Here is a 10,341-nt window from a genome sequence, read left to right as displayed (position 1 = left end):
TCCAAACTTACTATTTTCCAGGCGGCATCATGAGTTCGCTACTTCTAAAAACAAGCCCATTTGATGCGGTTATTCCCATGGTCCATTAATCGACCGCCTCATTGGCTGGCGCGCCTTTGTCCGCAACCTTTCAAGGACAGATCCCGAAAATGCCTCGGGTACATTTCCTTACCATTGGCTGGCGAGCCTTTGTCCGCAAGCAGTCGAGGACAGATCCCGAAAATGCCTCGGGTAAATTTCCTTACCTTTCAAGGACAGATCCCGAAAATGCCTCGGGTACATTTCCTTACCTTTCTAGGACAGATTCCGAAAATGCCTCGAGTACATTTCCTTACCTTTGGCTGGCGAGCCTTTTGTCCGCAACACAATTAAGGACGGATCCCGAAAATGCCTCTGGTACATTTCCTTACCTTTGGCTGGTGAGCCTTTTGTCCGCAACACAATCAAGGACAGATCCCGAAAATGCCTCGGGTACATTTCCTTACCTTTGGCTGGCGAGCCTTTGTCCGCAAGCATTCAAGGACAGATCTCGAAGATGCCTCGGGTACATTTCCTTACCTTTGGCTGGCGAGCCTTTGTCCGCAACCCATCAAGGATAGATCCCGAAAATGCCTCGGGTACATTTCCTTACCATCAGCTGGCGAACCTTTATCAGCAAACACGCAAGGACATATCCGAAGATGCCTCAGGTATGACTCCTTCTTGTGGCTGGCGAGCCTTTGTACGTAGTCTAATGGACTGTAAACGACCCACACGAATAGTCGACAAACTCTAAACTATTCCCGACGGCAGGTCCTTGACTCGTACCCTCGAGTTGCCTTAGCGTCTCCGTTCCCGACGGCAGGTCCTTGACCCGAATCCTTTCGAGCCGCCTCGACGTCGCTTGGGTCTCCAGGTTGTAATCTTCGATTGACCTGGGGGCTCTACTTTGACTTTCGCCCTGTCCAAGCCTCAGTCAAAGTGGGGGCTCTGTAGATACCCAGTATTTGCTGAGACTCCAACAAACACCTGATGATTATCGGACTATAACATGTTTTGGAATCGCGACGTTTGATCGACAGTTTGTGTACAACTCTACGTCGGAAAACTTAAAACGATTTCGAAAATAAAACATTTCAAAAATACCTGGAGTGTTTAATGCACGACGACGGGGTCGCAATGACACTAACTAGAGTCAAAACCGACACCGGACCAAAAACCGACTCAAAAATTCAAATCCCGACTCCAACAACGAGTCAAACCGAGTCAACCACCAAAAAAAACATTTCAAACCTTCTACCTTAAGTTTTCCCGGATTCATGTTGGTCAAGTACCAAACATGTGACTACAAAACCTAGAATAGAACAAATCATGATTACGTTTGTTGTGAAAGTGACAACACAACTCGAAGAACCGCGACGTGGCTCGCGCCTCTTTGAGCAGCCCAAGTGGCCACGTCGCTCAAAACTCACACAACCACTCATTCTCCTATAAATACCCCTTAAATGCCACCCATTTGAGACTTACGCGAGTGTCCGCCCCCTCTTTTCTCCCTTAAAATTCTCGACTCGACTTCTTAAGTCACAATTCGACGCGTATTTATGACCTACCGATCGTAAATACAAGCCTTACACATTGTTTGGTACCGTCATCGTGCATTAAATCACATGACCGACCACTTCGACCACTACACCATCACTAAGCTTAAAACACTCTTTTTACTTACCAAAACGGTTTTAAACCGAGTTTTTTCCGATCATACGACTTGTTACCCTTAGGTTGCCAACTTGCCCGCGCCTAAATGAGGTGTTCAGACCAGAAATCAACCGTATTTGTTCTCGTCATTCCCCTTTAATCCACTTTCATATTTGTAATCGGTTTTTACCATTCCAAATATTTTCGAACCCTTTTTATTTTATTTCACTTGTTTTAACCATAAAGCATTTTTCACCCTTGGTTCCTCATACCATGACGGTTAAATCCGTGTTTCGGTGATAATATTTGGTTAATGACATTTAGAAGGTGTTTTAAAGCCTTTTATTTTATTTCTTTACATTTTCAAACAAACATATTAGTCACCAATACAAAGTCATCCTTGGTTCTACATACCATGCCGGATTTTAACCCGGGTACGATAATGAGTATCGACTAATAACATTCAAATGGACTTAAAACAATTAGTCAATATTTATTTTCAAAACTATTCATGTCAAGTTTGTCAAATCGAACCCGACACCGAATATTATCCAAATAATGATGATTATTTAAGTCTAATTCTTCAAATCAACAAATGCGGTCTAAACGACCCCCTTTAAATCAAACCGGGTTCAAATACCCATTTTCAACACGTTTTATAACGTTTTCTAAAAGGTCAGAACACGGCACATGAACCGTGGGCTAAACCACGCCTAAACAAGCTCTCCATTTCTCATTTTCAAAACCAGAGGGAGGCCCCTTAAACCGCTGGCTGGCTCGCGCCTCATATAGCCGTCTGGTACAGGCAATGTTCCGTTCCAGCATTAATCCAGGACGATCCCGACTCCGGTTAGCCCGGATATAGGACGGATCAGATGACTATTTGATTATTCAAAACCATATTTGCAAAATGCCTTACAAAGACAAATGGATCATGTTATGCACCCTAAACCTAATACGGTAAATGGATGTTTAATTTCCGTCTTGCATGCAAATCAATCATTAATCCAACTTGACATCTTATACTTGATACTTGGATTAAATCAACTGACTTAGAAAGCTCTCACATGTTAGGTTTAAATTATTGGATGCGCATTCATGCATTTAAACCGTTTTATCAACTTTTGCATTCAACCAACCAAGATCGATCAGTAGAGGCCGCTAACGCGGGCGGGATTGGGTGTCTGATTAAAGGGCTTCCCAATACATACCTTCACCTCTTACTCAGAAACTTTGGATAGTGGACGACCTTATCCAGGGCGTACGAGAGTCATTTTAGAGATAGGATGCTAAAGAGGGACGATTTCCTTATCTTTAGTACCTATGTCAAACGCTGCTTTGTGCTTCGATTTGACCAAGGTATAAAGTGGAATTCGAACGGGTTCCAAGCATTCCACAAATGCTTGGTGGCGACTCCGAACATCTCCAATCGTTTCGGGACCCTTACCGAGACGAAACCGACCGATCTAAAACGATCCGGTCGAAAGCATTTTTACGCCACCGAGCGTGGCTTTCAAAAGACTATTGTATGTCCACAGATCGAAGTGGGCTCGCAGGTGGGCCGTGTCCACATATGCATGCAATGCAACATCCAAGTTTTGATCCTAGCATGTGAGGAATTAGACTAAGTCGGTGAACAATTAATTTAGCAAACAATTAGGTCGAATCGGGAATTAAGTTCAATTACATGTGAAGGCATACAAATGGTACAATAAAAGAAATACAATAATGCAATAATGAAAATTACAATAATTACATCGGATTAATTGATCTATGTCGAAAATACTTTCAAAACGGATAATTTGAGAAAGAATAAACAAACGAATTACGAACAGGAATTAGGCGATAATACGATTAATAGTTAATTAAATACGCAAACTAATTAAACTAGGTCAAAGCAGAACGGAAGTTTAGAGACAGAAGTCAACCTGGAACAGGCGCAGCAGAACTGCGCACTCTAGAAGAGGCGCAGCAGTTGCAGCGTCTGTTCCAAGGCTGAGTTCTGGCTGTGAAGCTGGAACCGCAAATCGTTAATATTCTTGGGTGAATTTAATGATTGATTATGATATTTGACTCGGATGAAAGTGATTTAATACATTAATTACATGCGAATGAGTCATAAAGGCGATAAAACATGGATGAAACGAATGTAGACGAATTAATTACATGAATGAAAGATTGATTAATGACATGGGTGAACTAAATAAGCTAAATATGACGAATTAATGAAGAACTAATGACGGATATGACAATAGATAGATGGAAATATACCAAAGATCGAATTCCAGAGATTCAATATGAATGAATCGAATCTCTACAACCCGGATTGATTTTAATGACAAAAACCCGCAAACATTGGTTATAAGGGATTTAAATGCGGATTTAATGATGCATTATATGATAACAATGACTAACAATATGTTAAAGTCATTATACTTAAAATTATCGTGTTAAAGAAACAATGAACAATTGATAACAAAACAAAACGATCGAATTACCAAAAGACGAAGGAAGAAGAAAAGAAGCAGGAACTGCGGCAGCCTCACGAAGAGGCGCAGCAGGTGCTGCGTCCTTTCTCTACGTCTGTCTCCTGATAATCCGTAAAAAGGGGTTTTAAACATGGTTTTACAAATCGGTTTTAGAATTACTTTCGACATAAATCTTACATTAATGATACAAAAAGTAAATAACAATAAATAAAGAAGGATTTACACTCTCAGACTTACATGTTTGACGAAACGAGATGAACTAAGTTAACGATTAGTGATGCTCGACTCGAATGTAACGAAAGTGCCCTTGTAAGAGGAAAACGATTAAGATTAATTAAGTTGATTATTGTGGAGTTGGTCAAATTGGTCGGTCATGCAAACGAGGCTGGTACTCAGAAGGATCCGAGCTTACGTGGGCGAAAGTTCAAGCACGTAGACGCCAAAAAGTAAGAACGTGGTCTAGAATGCAAAGGGAGAAGAGAAGGGCGGACACTCGCGTGAGAAATATGAGGAGCGAAGGCTCCTATTTATACTAATCACGTGAAGGAATTAGGGTTTTCGGAGAAACTTTGAAAGTGAATCTCGAAAAGATATGAAAAATACGCAGAAAAGGACTTGGGAAGAGGCGCAGCAATCACTGCGTCCCTTGGAAGAGGCACAGCACCTACTGCGTCTGTTCCCAGGTGGTTTTCTCCTGCGGAAGAAAGATTTCCGTGTTTAATTTATGGAATAACGGAATAATTTGGTTTTCCTTAATATTTTGTATGAATATTACGGGAAATCCTTTACTAAAGATTAAAAGATTGTGAAATATGGAATAGAAATATCCGGAACATTCCAGAACATTCTGACTCGGGATTTAGCGGTTATCAGAAAATGAAGACGGTTTTAGGCCCAGACTCCAAATGTACTCTAATGACTGTCAAAACGACCGTATCGGCGCGTAGATGACAATTAAGAGGTAGACATCAGTGTTTGAGCAATCACTTGACGATAAACTTACGAACTGTCACAAATCGTTCTGCGTACCAAACATGCGGCCCAATCATCACCGGGTGGTTTGCGGAAGGTGCAGAAATGAGGTATCTACAACTTATCGACTTCTTCTTTGATCTTAAGAGCCCATTCTGTCCTCATTCGGCGAAGCTTCTGTTTTACAGGTTTGAAACCTGGTTTAATCGGGATTCTGTGCTCTGCGATATCTCTGTCGATCCCTGGCATGTCTATGTAGGACAAAGCAAAAACGTCTTTGAACTCGTGTAGGAGGTCTACAAAATTGGCCCTTTTGGCGGGGCTCAAGGTCGTCCCTATCCTAAGTTCTTGGGGTTCTAGTTCGGTTCCTACGTTGATGGGTTCGATGTTTTCTATAACTGGTCTCCCTTCCCCCTCTTGTAGTATTTCTTTGGCTATGTAGAGAGGTATTTCGATTGAATCTGGGTCTGGGTCATCCTCATTATCATCGTAAACAGAATTGCATTCAGAATAACACAAAGAGTAAGCAGAACCTGATTTATTCATATTAAAATTTGAAAAAAGTTGAAACAATGAAGCCATCTGTTCAATAGTCAGTGGCGGTAAAGGGACAGCCGTTGGGACATTTCCCGAACTACTATTACTATTTGATGCTAAGCTAGGAGAAATAAGGGGAATTCATCTTTTCTTTGTATCATCGAGACACCCGAAGGGCCGGCGGAGTGACGGCAGGAGGAGACTCTCTAGGGTCTTCTTTAGACTCCGACTCTGACTCCGACTCTGACTATGACTCGAATTCATCGTCTTCTGGTTCTCCTTTGAACATCTCTCCTTCTCCAGTGGTGAGCTTGAAGAGTCTTCCTTGGTTGTTCGTCCACTTGATCGACTTTCTCCATCCTTTCTGTTGATTCGAACTGGGTTTTGTGATCAATGCGGTAGGGTTGAAGTGATTATCTTGAAGTATCATGGTAATGATCTCATCCTGCGCGGCTCTAACAAATCGATCTTCTCCAAATAGTAAGCTAACAGCTTGTTCGTCTAAGCAAGGTGCTTGACGACTCTTGACGGTAGGAACTGTTTCTGGAGGAATGAAGTAGCAATCGTGAAAGATCTCGATTTCGGTTAACTTCCTTTCGAGATAGTGCCAAGGTTCGGGAAACACGTGAAAGAGTTCTTGACTCCCCTCTCTAACGAAGTATCCATTTAGGGTAGGGAGGTAGGGTCGCATTTGGATTCCCAAGTTCTTGCGGTTTTGAACTTAGGGAGCATATCGAGAACTTCTTCTTTAGTGGGTTTGTACCCTAATCCGAGTGGTATCCTTTGTGAGTTGCCTTCTTTGTAAGGTGCAAAGGTATTTCTTCAGATAGGATTCAAGGGCATTCCCGAGAAGTATCCCTGAGATTTGAGCATGTGGTTGACCACTAAGTTGGAGTAGGAATTGAAGTATAAGGGTGCCAAAACGCTTTCTACGACGTTTATGCTATGGAAGCCCCCAAGTTCATATACTGGATCTGCGAGTACTTGGTTACTTGACCTCTTTTCTATTACCGCCTTGATGGGTGACGAAGTGATTGTCACCACTTTACCATTTAGTGGGATCTTGATTTTCTGCTGGAGGGTGGATGTTACCGCTTTGGAAGCGTGAATCTAAGGTTTTCCCAGAAGTATGTTGAAAGATGCTTCGATGTCCACTATTTGGAAGTTAAGCTTTCGTTCAATTGGCCTTGTGGCTATGGTAAGGTTAACTAGTCCTACCACTTTTCGTCGTGTACCATCATATGCGCGAACACCTTGGTTGGTAGGGGTCCAATCCGACTCTTTCATGCCCAATTTGTATGCCGTTTTCAAGGGTATGACGTTGACTGCCAAGCCATCATCTACCAAAGTCATTGGCACATTCTTCTTTAAGCAAATGACAGTGATGTAAAGAGCCAAGTTGTGATTAGCGCCAAAAGGTGGCAAATCTTCATCCGAGAAAGTAACAGGGTTACTTAGCTTAGTTGAATCTTGGAAGACCAAGTTGACTACGTCATCGGGTGTGGAATCACGTGCCACGTTTAATTTGGCCAAAGCTTGATGTAAAGCTTGGCGATGTGGGAACGAGCTTGCAACTAGTTGCCAGACTGAAAGATCAGCCTTTGTCTTCTGTAGTTGCTTTAGTAAATGGTCAGTAGAGGTATCCTTGTTATCATTTGGCGTGAAAACGTTGGTATTTGTGATTGGACCATTTGCCATGGGACGATTTTGAGAAACGTTTTGATATGGACGCCCTGAACGAGTAAAGTGGTCTACATCTTGGTCCTCACTATTTTGGACTATTTCCTCACTGACTTTGGCTAGGTAGTGTTCGGTGAGGTATTCATCTTCATCATCGTCGGCCCCATACTCCATTGACAGTAGCAAGTTCTCTCAACCTTATGATCTCGGCTTCCAATTGGATAATTTGGTCTTTTAGTTCATCAACCACGGCTACTACTTCTTGCATTATAGCATTTTGAGAGAGGTTTAGTGGCGCACGTTCTTTGGGTGTCGCATTTGAATCACGTAGGGTTGCCACTACACTTTCTAATTCTGAGACTTGCCTATTCACACTCTTTCCCATGCGACATAGTCGGTGATCGTAGGCGAAATGGTGGAGTAGTTCCCTTCATCTTCTGTTGCATAGATATCATCTTCGACTGGAGAAATGAGGTGTGAACAATCTAAGGTAGATTCTTCACTTGTAATAATCAGAATTCCAAGAGGATTGTGAGTATTGTTAGGCTTGCCTCCAGGCGGTATTGGTAGGCGACCATCTTCAATCATGTCTTGAAGTACATGTTTTAGCTTGTAGCATTTTTTTGTATCATGTCCCTTACCTCTATGATATTCGCAGTACGAATTCTCGTCCTAGGACTTGGATTTCTTTTCTGGTTCAGGTGTAGGGCCTATGGGTTGAAGCTTACCTTGTTTCATCAATCTCTTTAGAGCATTGGAGTATATATCCCCAATGTTTGTGAACTTTCTTTGTGGGATACTCTTCTTTGATGGTTCGAGAAGGTTAACTTCATCAGTCTTGCTAGTAAAGTCGTAAGAACGACTTATTGAACCTTGATATCCACGACCTACCGTTTTGGAAAAGAGCCCTTTACGGATGTCATCTTCGATCCTTGTTCCCAGTACAGTTAAGTCCTTGAAGGTCTTAATGTTTTGGTACCTCAAATGACTTGCATAAATGGGCTTTAAATTGTCCACGAATTTCTCCACGAGGGTAGCTTCATCTGGACGTTCGACAAGTTGGGTACTAGTCTTCCTCCACCTACTTAGGAAGTTGGTGAAGCCTTCTTTATCATTTTGGGTAAGAACCTCTAAAGTGCGCATATTGACTTGGATCTCAGCATTATCCGCATATTGCTTAGCAAACTCGATCGCGGCATCATCCCAGGTGGCAATCTTCTTGTGCTCTAGAGAATAGGACCATTGCTTAGGAATAGTGTCGAGAGATGAAGGAAAGATCCTTAAGAACATCTCGGGTTTAATGCCTTTGATAGACATGTAATCCTTGAAAGCATGGATATGGTTCAAAGGGTTTTCATGCCCCTTGAATTTCGGGATATCTGTCATGTTGGAGTTGGTTGGCAATTTGGAACTCACGGCCTCATACTTGCGATTGTTTTCCCTATAGATATTATCCCCTTTGAGATACATCAGTTGTTCCTCTAAGTATTAGAGTCGTTTCTCAGCTTCAGTCGGACCTACGGGAGGGTTGACCTCTTGTGCTCCCACAAAAGGTGGAGGACTTTCATTCACGAAGTCATTCACAACTTCATAGAGTATTTCATTTTCTGCAGGAGGCAACCTAGTTTCTACAGCAATAATTCGACCCTCGATTGTGTGGAGTCGATCATTCACTTGGTCTTGGCTAGTTTGGAGACGAGCGAGCGCGGCTCGGATTAGATCATTACCATTCAGTGGTTGTCCATTAACACTTGCGTGACTAGCTCCAGGCATCTTGAAAACTGGATAAGAGATCGACGATGAATCAAAACACGATCGACCATTCTAGCACACTTACTCAAGAAAGGTTTGACTTGTGAAGTGGGAGTGTGCCACTTGTATCAAGTGAGGTTTGAAGAAATGACAAGGTTTGGAAATGTTGGTCCTAGTCAACTATAGTGTAGTTGTAGGAGTGGACTCGAAGTGAGGTTTTGAAATGGGCTTTGAGGCCCGAATTTTGACTCGACAATTGGACAGAGTTTCCACTAATTTTGCGCTAAATTTGGTCTATTCTTTTCGAAAATTTACATTTTGAAAGGGGTTTTGATTTTTACAAAAATCGTCATGGTTTTGTTTTGAAATGGTGATCACATATAATACAAGCATTTATACATGCATTATAACGGGATGCTGAGTGCATTTAAAAGGGTTTTGGTTTAAAGGGTGGGTTGCCATACCGAACAATCAAACCCGGGGTCTGTGGAGAGGCTCGTACCAAACATGAGTAAGGCCGATTACTAGTCCATTTCTTTGAGTAATGAAAGTCCTTGATACAAACAAGAGTAAGTACCATGGTATGGTTGACGTCAATCGCTATCCATCCTTAGGCCCAAATAGTAATTTGGACCATCTAGACGGGACGATTGGTCGAATGGGTTGGGTTGGGCCTTAGGAAGGCCGAATAAAACGGTCTAGAAAGACCGAGTTATGAAAACTGACAACTGTCTTGTACAAACTATTCCGTAACCTTGTTCAAGTTTCACCATTGGCTACACGTAAGTGTATTATTCCCCAGCGGAGTCGCCAAACTGTGGACGCGGGCCCACGGGGATCGCTCGGGAAGAAAAGCGAGCAAGCTTTGCATTTGTGGAGTCGCCACCAATTTATTGTGGAAAATTGGAAACCGTTCAAATACTTCATGCCATGTCAAGACACAAGGTAGTGACATGAACACCAAGAATTCGTTACCCTTAACATTCTATGTCTAGAATGACTCTCGTGGATGCCAATGAACACGGATGTTCACAGAGATCTGGAGTAAGGGGTGAGGGTACGTATTAGGAAGCGCTTTTGATCGAACATCTAATCTCGCCCGCCTCGATAGCGGCCTCTACTATCTAATTATTAGGGAAATCATCTATATACTCGATATGTTGAAGGTTATATGCATGCAATGCAACATCCATTAGATTAATCCTAGCATGTGAATTAATACTAAGTCGGTAAACAC

Source organism: Silene latifolia, chromosome 11 (assembly GCF_048544455.1).
Source record: "Silene latifolia isolate original U9 population chromosome 11, ASM4854445v1, whole genome shotgun sequence".
NCBI lineage: Eukaryota > Viridiplantae > Streptophyta > Magnoliopsida > Caryophyllales > Caryophyllaceae > Silene > Silene latifolia.
This window is presented reverse-complemented; position numbering follows the sequence as displayed.